Here is a 13710-nt window from a genome sequence, read left to right on the forward strand (position 1 = left end):
GACACAGATTTAATAACTACTATGTCAGATAGTTTATTTATTGTGTGTAAATAACAAACGGAATAAAGTCGGTTTTCGGCTGTAATAACGCACAACAGTTTCAAAAAGGGGGTTAATAAAATCTCTCTCTCTCTCTCTCTCTCTCTCTCTCTCTGTGTGTGTGTGTGTGTGTGTGTGTGTGTGTGTGTGTGTGTGTGTGTGTGTGTGTGTGTGTGTGTGTGTGTGTGTGTGTGTGTGTGTGTGTGTGTGTGTGTGTGTGTGTGTGTGTGTGTGTGTGTGTGTGTGTGTGTGTGTGTGTGTGTGTGTGTGTGTGTGTGTGTGTGTGTGTGTGTGTGTGTGTGTGTGTGTGTGTGTGTGTGTGTGTGTGTGTGTGTGTGTGTGTGTGTGTGTGTGTGTGTGTAGCTTGTAGTACATTATATCGAACTATGTTCCCCTTCAGTGATCCTAAGCTTTCTATGGAAGAATTACTGTTAAAAATTTTTTTTTTTTAATTTCGTCCTATTTTAACGAAAATAATAAATATTTCCATCAAAACAAGTACCGTACACTTTGAAAGTAATATCTGCGCAAGCATATGTAGTTCTTCATATTTAGTTTATTTTTTATTGCATTTATGTGCATATGTTAATATTTTTAACTCACGTATTTTCCAAAAATATTTTTTCCTTAAATCTTTTTACCCGATAGAATCGTGGCACGTTCTAATTTAACCATATTGTTGCACATTCCTCAGCTTTCTATATATATATATATACACACACACAAGTATATAGAAAATATATTGATGTAAAATAAAAGTATATATATTGGTTTGCTTGGCATTTCTCCCGCTACCACTCCATTCGGTCGCCCTAAAGCATAAAACCGAATGTCTGTGCCACACACGGCAACTGAACCTCGAACAGCTTAGCGACTAGTCCACCATTTTATAGCGCTTGGAGCCATTATAATTGGCTGGTGGTCAGTTATACTCAGGGTTAGCTTCCCACGGCAATGCGGTAAAGTAAACTACGGATGCCGGTTGACAAAGCAACTGCATCCAGGAACTCCCACACTTTCAGACAATGCAGCCACATATATTGACTCGCCTTCTCCTTCGCCCTCCTCGAACACTGGTTCAGATAATGTTGGTTCGAAAATGGATGTAGGGGTGACCACCCGGGAGGGTATAAACCCAATCGTTGAAGAGTTTTCACAAGCCGGGGGCAGCCCTGGCAGCTCTGCCCCGTTGGCCCATCATGATGTTTTGACAGAATAGAAGGGTTGTTTTCCTATTTAGCAAACCCTAAGAGTACCAGTGCAGCTACCAAGGGGAGCTTATTGCCTCGTCTAGAATTCCTCCGAGCAGCTTTCACAGCTCTCGTGAAGGGTTTCGAAAATATTGCCTCAAAGCTTAAGGAAGTAACCGTAGTTCAGAAACTGGCCCCGGCGCAGCCGCGTAGGTATACTGAGGTGCTTAGAGGCATATTTAATTACGATTTGAAATTTAATATATTTTCAAATACGGTTATAAAGAATACCTGGAATGTAAAATCATTAAACGTTAGTTAAAACCATTCAGGTGGCAATTAACAGCTTAGAAAGTACCATAGTTAAGTATACCTGATTACATTTTTGAAGTCGTAATTTCTTTTTTCAGAAAATCTTTGAAATTTATTTAAGATAGTGCAATTTTGATTGAAAATAATAAGGATTAAAGCAAACCAAATCTAATTATCAATTAGAAATTCTTTTTTTTTTTTGTAAAAGATTATTAATTAAATTTAAAAAATTTCTATTTAAATAAATATATCGAAAATAGTTTAAAAGTGTAGAATGTAAAAAACTATTAACTCAAAAATTGAAACTAAATGATTCAACATTAATAATATAAAAAGATATCTTTAAACAATGATAAGAGTTGAAGAAAAACTGTAAGTAGTACGGTAACTTTGTTGGTAGTAGTGATTGTAAAGTAATGTTTACATTAAAAGCGTATATTGCGTAATTGCTGATTGTATATTATTATTTGGAAGCTGATGTGTGATCAGATTCTGCTTTCGTCCCATACCAGTTGGTTCTTGCTGCAATCTGTCAAAGCAACTGCATGTGTCAAAATATGTATTGTTACATTTATGAAAAATTATATATGTTTATTAATTGCTTCCATTATCGGTGTAATAACCAAAAATAGAACTTATATTTTAACTTATCTAATACGTACAAGTTTTTGATAAGTTATTAATCTAGTATCAGTGTTATTTATGATTAACGTTGTCATATTCAATAAATTACATTATAAATGTAATTCAGAGCCGTAGTTAAAATTAATCAAATTTTCTAGCGTATTCGCTGTGTTAAGTAGTGTTCTGTATGAATCAACAGTTTAGGAAGAATCCTATATATAAACTATGTAAGTACTTCTAATAATAATATTTTATATTAAGAAAAATAATACACTATTAAATAATGTTGTTTGGACGTAGGTTAATGTTAATTACGTGAACGTTAAGTTAGTAGCAGAATTGCGAAAATTTAAAAACTAAACGTTTTGACATTTACACACTTATAAAGTTTTAACATTTACACACTTTTTACTTAAAAATTATCATTTTTAGCTTAGCCAAATATGTTTTTATTCTTGTAATTTAAGTTTAAACTGTATAAAATTTATATATATAGATTACTTTATAAAAATACAAAATAAAATGCGTACTTTTAAAATAAAATTGAAGAGGGGGTTACTGATTCTTTTGAAGACTAATTTTGGTTTTTTTTTAAAATGATTTTTAAATTAGAAGAATATTTTTTTTTCTATTTAAATGATATAATTGCAAATTATTATTTCTTTTAAATATGAGTATTTTATTGAACTTCTGTTTTTTGTTGTATAAAAGTTATGTTTTTGTTAATAAGAAAATCTTTTACCTGTGTTTCCATCTGGTGATTAAATAGTTATTTATTTTAGAAAGGTAAAGTACCTTTGTTGTTCAGTATCAAATATTTTACTAACATTTTTTTTCACTTTTTTAAAACATACATTAAAAAATTAAAAGGAATATAATGTTATTCCTAAACTAAATATTATTTAGTTTTATATATCTTGTTAATGTATCAAAGTTAACAGTGATAACTTTTTTCAAACATAAACTTTTGAACAGAATTTGATGAGATTTAAAATTTTGACATATTTTTAATTGTTCCTGTGGTCATGTTCAATGACTGGTACTGCCATTGTTTCATCTTGGATTCAATTGATGTTATTATTGGCAATTTTTTTATATTAAGCAAACATCTCTTTAGAATGTGGTCAAACAGCATGTCGGATTTGAATGTGTATTCATTGTGGACATTGTTCTGTTTTTGTGTATATATATTTATTAAGAGTATTGTCTTTAGTGTCTGTACCTTTTCTCCACTTATCCCATGTTATTGTTTTTACCTTTTTGTACATTAGTTTATACAACCTGTTTTTTCTTAATTTTCTTCATGTGAATGGTCTCATAAAGCCATTTCTTCTTTGCTTTTTGTGATAGCTTTTTCTGATTTCATGAAGAAATATGGTTAACTTCTTCAGTTACATTGATAAAGCTATGTTTTAAAATCATATTTATTGTATTTGATTCATTTTAGATGATTTATTTTTATCTTTTGAATCAAATCTTATCTTTCAGAGCTTAATATCCCAAACAAGCTGTATATTAGTTAACCAGTTTATTATAGTCTGTAAAATCTCACATATTTATTAGCCTAATTGCGTTTATCATTTTACAGCATTAAATGTATAACTGTAAGCCTATTTCAAAAATAAAGTAAACTAATTTATTTTAAGCCAATTAAATATCAGTCACATTTAATCTAACTTTTTCATTATCTAAATTTTTTTAACCATTCTAAATAATGTTATTGAACTTTTCATCTTATTTTAGTTAAGGATGTCTTACATTTTCTTTAATTTTCATTATTTAAATCAGCTAATAAAATAATTAACTATTTCAGAGGCATATTATCGCAAATCACCACTACACAACAAATGTTATTCATATTACTTAGTCCTAGAACAACCACGAAAAAAAACAAAAATATGGCAGCAAACAGTCTTACTATAATGTAATGTTTATTAATAAACATTATGTAGCCCTTATGTTGTCAAGAGCAAGAAAAATATAATATTTGCACTAAACCATAGTTAATTAATTATATTCTATTAAACTATATTTAAAATAATTCATCAACATCTTCCTATTAGTATTTTAGGATATGACAAAATAACAATTTTAAGTCTTAGTTATGAAACATTTGTGCATATATATTACAAACAATATAATCATCATTATCATTAAAAGTGAATAATGATAATGTCTTATTACGCTTCAGTTTCCATTTTTAACAAATTACTAGCCTTTTTAAATATCTTTCCATTAATTTATTTTCAACAAAGTTGTAAGATTTTCTTTCACAAAAGTAATAAAACCAAAATGGTTGTAATTAATGCTACGCTTTAGTTAATAAACTCTGAATTATGTTTATCATTGTTTGAGGTGTACAAAAAGTTGTGCTTAATTATTTGCATTTCTATCTTATAAATTGGTATTCTGTATTTATTTAATATATTTAGCATCTTCATAAATTTATCTTACTTTTATTTCATGTATAAACAATTATTCTTCTATGAAGAGTGTTGTGCGAGGTGTCTAAAAATTTAAGGGGCTGATTCAGGACATCAAAATTTAAAAAAAAGTTCATATGGAAAAACAATCCAAATCACTTAATTTTCCTTCCTTCTAACATTTGGTTTTTTTTTCAATAAAAAATTTATATCTTAAGAATAATTGGAATAATTTAATAAAATTTTGTGTATGTGTACTCAATAATACTTTCAATAATACTCAATAATTAACTTTGAAAATCCAAAACGGCAGCCTTTTAACTTCTTATCATTAATAGCCCCATAGATATTTGTTTTATTGAATTATGTTGTATTAAATTTAAATTAAGTCTCTTATTATGAACAGAATTGAAATTTATTTGTTCAGATTAATCGCCAAACATTTTCATTTTTATTTGTTTAGACTCACTTAAACAATTTCATCTGTAACAGGTAAAATTGTTTAAGTGGATTGTAAAATTATGTAGTCTTAAAATTTTGCACTTGTTTTACTAAAAGTAAAAATAATAACTAATTATTTTAAATTCACAATAGTGAAGGAAGAGAAAATGAGCACAAATTGTCAGACTGCATAATTTTGCAGTCCATTTTCCTAGGATGTTACCTAGGAAATTCCAAGTATTTTCCTAGGTTGTTTTGTTTATTCTAGAGACATTTCTTAGTAAATAGATTTTTTAAATGTACGAATGACAAGTTCCAGCTGAAATAACTATGGTCTGCAGTTGACACTCATTCATTTTAACTAAATCAGGCGTGACAAATAATGATAAGCGATATTACTCTTACTTCTTCCATTATTTCTGTTAATAAACATAATCTTTAATAGATAATATCTGAATAGTAAAAAGCTTTTTGAAGTTATAATTCGAGGAAAAATAAGTCGATCCAACTGAAAAAGAAAACCAGGGAATTTAAAAAAATAATATTAAAAGAAAAAACAGTTTATATTTAATTATATGAGTATGTAAAGTATAAAGTAACTAGCCGTTTAACCAGAACCTGGAACCTTGAGGCTCAGGTCAGCCCAGACAAATCCTGGAGCCAACTCAGGTGCTCCTCGGGCTTCCTGGGGCTATGAGGCCTACCCTATAGCCACAAAACTTGCTTTGGTCACCATTCCCATATACCCAGAGAGCTCCACCCCCGTGAACCGTGCGGTGTATGTTATCTTCATGGTTGTGAGAATAATACTGATAAATAATAATTATAGTATTCAGGCTGTATAGAAACCCGAAAAAGAAACTAAATTACAAAAGGTAGAATGATAGTAACTATGGTAACTAATGTGGTACAAATACCCAGTTACAATTTTGAAAATCATAAAATTGTGTGGAGAGATATTATAATAGCATCCCATTGCACCTCCCAAAACAGTGCCCCAGGGGCATTCCATTTGTTACCAGTTGATGGTGAAGATTGATCTAGCCTCTCACGAGGTGTTTGCATACTTCATCACTCTAGCCTCACGCGCAGTTCCCACAGGAAGCCCATTATTGTTACAGAAATTATTTTAATTTATTTTAATATTATTTTATTTAACATAAATTTAATTCTATTATTTTTATAAATATATAATTAGATTGATTTCAATCATTCAGTTCAAACCCAGCTTACACAGTGATAGAAACGCACAGTTCATTAATTCAATTCATTAAACTTGTGCTTCAACCGGCAAATCTCCACTGCTATATATATATATATATATATATATTTTATTTTTGAGATCTTTCGAGATGAAATATATCTAAAAACCTTCTCATTTATGCCAAGAACATGGCTAAAAATTTGGTTGCGATTGATCAAGTAGTTTTTTTTGTTTATCCCAAACAAACAAAAATCCTCTTTCTCTTTATATAATAGTATAGATTTATAGATACCCATTAATTTGGATTTTACATAGTCTGTTACGGTTACAAACATCTTTTTTTTAAAGTCATTTTAGAACACTTCACACAAGCAATAGTAGAGTTGAAGAACAGTCTGTTTGCAGTCATTCGCATACTATTTCTTATTAACTATCAAAATATAATATAATACTCATAAAATAAATATTCATGATGAAAGCAATTAATCAGTTGAGAGTAAATAAAAAAAATCTAATTATTTACCAAGAAAAATCCTGTTTTGCCATATTTCAACTCATCACTGTTAGAAAACCTTGTGAAATGTATAACTGTAATTTAGTCTGGGACATTTGTGATCACTATCTTGGATCATTTCAGAAAATGTCCTTCAGTATTTTTTTGATGTATTTTGGGTGTCAGATCGATAGATATATGAGGTCTATAAATAAAGTAATAAGACTGGTTCAGAAAATCTTTTTATTTACAATCCAATTATACATGGACTCTATCATCTTTGAAATAGTTCTCTTGGGAAGCCATGCAACACTTCAAACGGTTTTCTCACTCTTTATAGGTTTGTTGGAACTCAGAAACCGGAATATCCTTCAGATGGTCGGTTACATTTTTTTTTTGTTTTCTACTGTTCCAAAATGCAGTCCTTTGAGATGTTTCTTTTTAAAGTCAGGAGCAGGAAAAAGTTGCAGGGACTCAAGTCAGGTGAATAAGGTGGTTGTGGAACTGTTTTTTTGCCAAAAACTCATTAATTGAGAGGGCAGTGTGACAAGGTGCATTGTCATGATGCAGCATCCAGTTGATGGCTGGTCTCATGCAAGCAACTCTATTCTGCAGTCTTTCAAGAATTTCTTGGTAAACATATTGATTACAGTGTGTCCTGTAGGCAAAAACTCCTTATCGATAATGCCATTATTATCAAAGAAACAAATTAGCATGGTTTGATTTTTGATCTGCTCATTTTTGCTTTTTTGGGACGTGGTGAGTTTCAAGTGTGCCATTCCTTGCTGCGGAATTTTGTTTCAGGGTCATACTCAGATATCCAAGATCCCACCCTGTTGTTTTTCTGTTCAACTGTGAGGTTTTTTGGGACCAATTTTGCACAAACATTTTTCACTCCAATTTTTGCCAAAATTTGACGGACTATGATACGCTTCAAATTCAATTGTTCTGCAGTCATTCTGACAGTTAATCGCCGGTCGTACCATATCAAGTCTCTGTTTCGCTGTACATTATCGTCATTTTTTGACGTTAACGATCTTCCAGAGCGTAGAACGTCTGCAATTGATTCTCGACCATCTGAAAATGCATTAAACCATCTAAAAACTGGGGCTCGTGACAGAGCGTCATCTTCATACGTCCTTTTCAATTTTGAAAAAGTTTTAGTAGTATTCTCATCGAGTTTAACGTAAAACTTGATTGCAGAACGTTGCTTATAATTAGTATCACTCATTTTTGTAACGCATAATAAAAATTCGTTTCACAAAAGTTTGTTTACGTTTCACGGGGCAACAATAGATTAAAGATATTAATACTTAATATAAATCAGCTTTCATATAATTATAAGTTTACTAGTAACTTTATTTAAGGTCGACCGTTGCTGAGGTGTGTGGTTAATTGAAACCCAATCACAAAAGAACACCGGTGTCCACGATCTAGTATTCAAATCCGTATAAAGTAGCTGCCTTTACTATGATTTGAACTTCAGAACTCGACTTCGAAATCAGTTGATTTGCGATGACGAGTTCACCACTACACCATTCCGAAGGGAAGATACGGTAGACCTGAGTATTGAAGACTACACGTTTACCGGTTCATTTGCAGTTACACCCCGGTCTCGCCAATGACTACTTTTTTTTTTAGATGAAGTGCATCGACGGCTTTAGTCATTTCCCCCTATGATAATGGAAATTTGTAGCGTACGAAAAAAAGCCATGCCTGACTGGGATTCGAACCCAGGACCTCCAGATGAAAGGCTGAGTCGCTACCACTCCACCACGGATATCAGCATTTTAATTGTTAATGCGAATGTAAATTAAAAAAACGATAGGTAATTACAATTATGAGAAACTTTTTATTCTTTTCGTACTTTTTGTTATTTGAAAACGTAATTAAAAAGTTTTTTTTCTGAAAAAATACGTCTTTATTTTATCAAATTTATTTTTAAATAAAATCATATTAAAGAAAAATCGAAAAAAATGAAATTTAAAAAAAATAAAATTCAACTATTTTAGGCAACTTTTAATCGATTATTTTTTATCATCAATAGATGTTGGGAAGCTGATACGGGTGGAAAATTTTGCATATAAAAGAAAAAAATGTATAATAAATTTTTTTTTAATGTTTGTGAAATACTAGAAAAAGAAAATATTTGTTCGTTGCCTAAAAACTTTGGACAAAGATATCAATGCAAAGGAGTAGTTAACTTTTGTTTTTAAAAATAAAAATTCTGAAAATAAAAAACTAATTTGTGTGTAATTTTGAGTAAATCTTGATATCTGAAAATAAATATATTAATTAATTCCTTTGTGTTACTCATGTTATTGAGGCATGGGCATGTTAACCGTACAGTATATTACAAATTATGATATGTCAACAGTTTGTACGTGATAAACTAATTAGTAGTGTGTATGCCGGTTACCACATAGAGCATAATGCGAGTGTGTATGCCGGTTTTCATCGAGCAATATGTGACCTTCGGCAAGTGTTTGAAAACATGTTAGTTGAATTTTATATTACTGTTTATTTTCTTGCACCCATCCAAGGACAACAAAATCAACTTTGTCAGATTCACGGAGCTGATCGTCAGACAATGCATTTATTTATTTTTTTATTATGTCTGTGAAGTGGTTACTGATGTTAAGCGATATAATATTTTTTACTTTGTGATACTGTTTTACTACTCTTTAACACACAATCTATTCGAAATGCAATAATGTTATGTCAGTGGGGAAAATTTATATATATATATATATATATATATATATATATATATATATATATATATATATATATATATATACATTTATTTATATACGGCAGTCTCTCGGGAGCTAATTCTATAGCTAAAAATAGGAAAAAATATATAAACATAGGCCAGAAAACGCTTCGTTAACTAGTTCGGCTAGCGAAAGATTTCGTCCGGATTTCGGTTCCTGAAATTCTGGGAAGGTAAATTAAGGGGCGAATTTAATTGTTTTTTATGATGTTTGACCTGAAAATATAAAAAAAGTGGGTCCCAGAACACTGCCTCCATTAATTTTAAAGATAACCGACGTAAGACACAAAAACTGAGGGTAAAAAATAATACAATGAAATTGATCTTGTAGTTTTGGAGATTTTTGTGTCTCAAAATTTTCAATTTTTGGAACAGTTGAATGTAGCTCAAGAACGACTCAACCAGTCTTCACCAAATTCTCACATGCTCAACTTCAGATATAGTACCACAACTGACATAAATTTCAATGAACTTGATTTAGTAGTTTAGTAGTGTTGTGACTTTCAAGCCACAAACTTTATACATAGGTCTATACATATATATATATATATATATATATATGTTTAAGGAAATTACATTTTAAGTAAATGGTATTTTCTACTCCTCGTACTTCAGAACATAAAGAAAATTCAATTTCATCCCACAATCCCACTGTTCAACCAAAAGTAATACCAAAAAGTAATTTTTCTTTGAAAAGTCTGTAAAAGGGCGAGACATAAATTTGGTCCTTACAGGATATCAGTGAGTGAGTGACAAATTGGTGCCATAAAAAAATATCAATGTAACAAATATTTCAAAGGACTTCTGATTAAGCATCACCAAAACATTTTTTCAATACTTTAATTGCTGATTTATCAACTTATGATTTTTAGTGTCTACTCGAGGTTTATTTTATATATATGTATTTTTTATTTTTATTGGGTTTAAAAAAGGAAAGCTAATGATTTTGGTCTTACTAGTTTAGTTGTAGTGAATATTTAGAAGATAACAGTTTAAGAATTAAGATTGCTAAATATTACACAAGAGGATGTACTGTGTAGCTATACAGTACCCTTTCTGAATCCACTCTTAACAATTTGAGACTCTCGGCTTTTTATCAACCAGTTTAAACAAATGAATTTTGTTCATAGTAAAAGATTTAATATTTTATATAACAAAAACACTATTTCATAAAAGTAATAATCATTAAAAGATTTTAATCACTACCATTTTAAAATTTTAAGAGCTAAAATTTTCAAATATTTATCTTCTGGAAGATATTGTGGTACACATTATATTTCGTTTAAATATCGCCATCTACTCTAAATAAATTAATTTATTGAAAAAACACCTAATGTTGGACAGAGGGAAAATGAGGTGAGATAAGGAATTTGCCCACATGAACCTTTTTGTTTATTTTGATGCCCTAAATCAGTCCATTCAATTTGGCCAACACTTCCCCAAACACCTATACTGTTTTATATAATAAAGCTAAAGATGAGTGGAAAAAGATGGATCAAATTTGCTGATGAAATTAAAATTGAAGCTGGACGTATTAAATTAATTTGCAGTTAGCAAGTATAACCAACGAATAGTTAGTTATTCTTAATAGCAAAACATGAAGATGTTTTATTGCCATCAAGCTGGTACAAATCCATCTAATTGCATAAGTCTATTTTCTATTATCTTTCCTTGACTTTACTTTCAAGGTTTAAGGGAGTTTTTATATGAGGGAGAAGTGAGTCTGGTTATAATTACAAAAAGATTATTGATTTGTACTGGAAATAGAACTACAAACCTGTAACAGATTGTAATAATATTAATGCAATCAACATTTGCAGTCAAGATGATCCTGATTTTAAATACTCTGTTCCTCATATTAAAAAAAAAACATTATTTTTACTAACATTAATTTTTCTGATATTATGTTCAGTAAAACCAAAGAAATTTTAAATACTTCTTTCCAATAAATCATCAGGTTTTGCTTGTTTTCAGAACTTTGGCAACCAAGACAGAAGCCATTTCTAAGCTAAGTAATTTCAAACATGCTGAAAATTTTTATAGAACTGCACATAAAACTGAGGGAGTCTCAATTTTTGTTTAAGATTAACTATTTTAATAAAGTTAACATTTATTCTGTTGTAGAAGAAATTAATTCTGAATGTTTTCCAAAGTCTAAAGTTGTTGGTAATTAAAGAATTAATTAATGGTAAGTTATATATCTCTCTGTGAAGTATTGGAAACTGTTTTTAAAATTCCTAATAAATTTTACATTGTGTACGGAGACTTAAATTTTAACCTTCTAGACAATTCTAATATTGTAACAAAAAAACTAATTTAATTTGAGTTAGCAGGACTAAATATTTCTACATCACAGTCAAATATAATTATAAGTACCTTTGCTGCCTGTATTGGTAATATTTTTTACAAATTTACTTACAGGTAATTTGTTGTTTTGCACAAATTACAATTTTTCAGACATTAACTGTCAAAATGCAGAAGAAAATTTTGAAATAAAGTAAATTTCATGAAATAAGTACTTTTATTCTTTTAAAGAAGTGGTCAATGAACATATAATTAAAAGAAATCTTGTCAGAAACAAATTAGGAATGTAACAAAATTAGCCTTGATGAAAAGTTTAATGATTTTCTTAATGTTTTTCCAAGTTTTCTCTCTTTTTAGTTTCTTTGCAGCTAAAATTCTTTAGTAAAAATAAATAGTTTAAACACAGAAAAGGCTTTAGAAAAGAATTAAATTTTCTATAATTAAACTACAAAAAAATGATCTAAATATAATTATCTGATAACTTTCAAAATTATTTAAAAAAAATTTAAATGAATTTATATAAAGTTATTCATAAAGGTAAAAGATTATACTGTGATAATATTTAGTTCAAACAACATCCTCTGAAATAATACCTAACAAAATTGAGTTATTTTTTTAACAAAGTTAAAAATTATGTGGGGATTTGTTAAAAGTAAAAGTGCATTCCGAAATAAGACAAATCAAATAACTTCACCAAAAATACAAAAGGATTCAACTAATGACCATTATTCACCCTCTATTTTTGTAGCGGAACAATTCTATAAATTTTCAGTATTTCAAACAGCAATAACAGTGATCCATTTCAAACACAGCCATTTTTACTTTGAATGTTTTTGTTGATAAATCAGTATTTTTATTTCCTGTTATTTGATAGCCAGTAAATAAAAATACCGTTTTAATACTTGTTTTCTTTTAATAAAATAAGTAAATGTTAAAAATGTACACAATCTGTAAATACTGATTAAATCCTGCCAATATTAAAAAAAAAACAAAACAAAAAACCATAGATGCTGTCATCTTTATACAAATTTAATTAAGGAATCTCAGCAATGGACATTTCCCAGCTGCTTTACAATTTTCATTCTTATTCATGTCCTTAAGAAATGATGTTAACTTAATTAGAAAAATTATAGCCCAATTTAGATATGTCTGTATTTTCCAAACTGTTTGAAAGAATTATGAAAAATGGACTTTTAAAATTTATTGCTAAGCATAGCATATTAACAGATTTTCAGTATAGGTTAAGGAAACGTTTGTTTACTGATTCAGATATTTCCATTTTTACATTCTTGTACAAAGCTAAGGAAGTATTGTGATCACAACAAATTTTGGTTTCCAGATTTCAATGGAAATATCCATTTTGACCACCCCTGAATCGATTTTGACTAGTTTGGCATGACATCTGTTTGTATGTGCATACGTATGTATCTTGCATAACTCAAAAACAATTAGCCATAGCATGTTGAAATTTTGGAATTCAGACTGTTGTAAATCTAGTTGTGCACCTGCTCTTTTGATTTCAATTGACTGGATTAAAAGTGTCCAAAAAAGACAAAAAAACAAAAAAAATTGATTTTTGACTATTTCTTAACTGCAGTAATAAACCCTCATTGACAGCTTTTCAATACTATGTCATAAGTAGCACTTATTTTCATTGGTTCCAGAGTTACAGTAAAAAACATTTTAATTAATTAAAAATATTTGGATCTTACAAGGAAAAGAAGGCACATCGGTTAAAATCAGACTTCATCTCCTTTGTTTTAACTTTTTTTTTTGTTTTGATTTAATAATAATTATTAACCTTTGATTGTAAAAAAAACGTTATACGATATATAATGATTTAATAGTAACAATAAAAAAAAGAAAAAATATAAGAAGTTATTAATGAAATAAAATTTTATTAT

At 29.3% G+C, this 13710-nt stretch overlaps 1 long non-coding RNA gene across 4 annotated transcripts in view; it reads left to right on the forward strand.

Annotated features, from left to right (window-relative positions):
* The window catches only part of LOC142319637 (uncharacterized), a 270901-nt gene that overhangs the window by 27074 nt on the left and 230117 nt on the right, over positions 1–13710 (forward strand). The window contains exon 1 of one of the 4 annotated variants that reach the window (XR_012755235.1): positions 11527–11690. The exons of 1 other annotated variant lie outside the window; for it this stretch is intronic. This is a non-coding gene — a long non-coding RNA (uncharacterized LOC142319637). Of the gene's footprint in view, positions 1–11526; positions 11691–13710 lie in introns of those variants that run through there. 2 more of the 4 variants (XR_012755239.1, XR_012755238.1) reach the window with 2 other exon arrangements.

The sequence above is a fragment of the Lycorma delicatula genome, chromosome 2, assembly GCF_047948215.1.
Source record: "Lycorma delicatula isolate Av1 chromosome 2, ASM4794821v1, whole genome shotgun sequence".
Taxonomy (NCBI): Eukaryota; Metazoa; Arthropoda; class Insecta; order Hemiptera; family Fulgoridae; genus Lycorma; species Lycorma delicatula.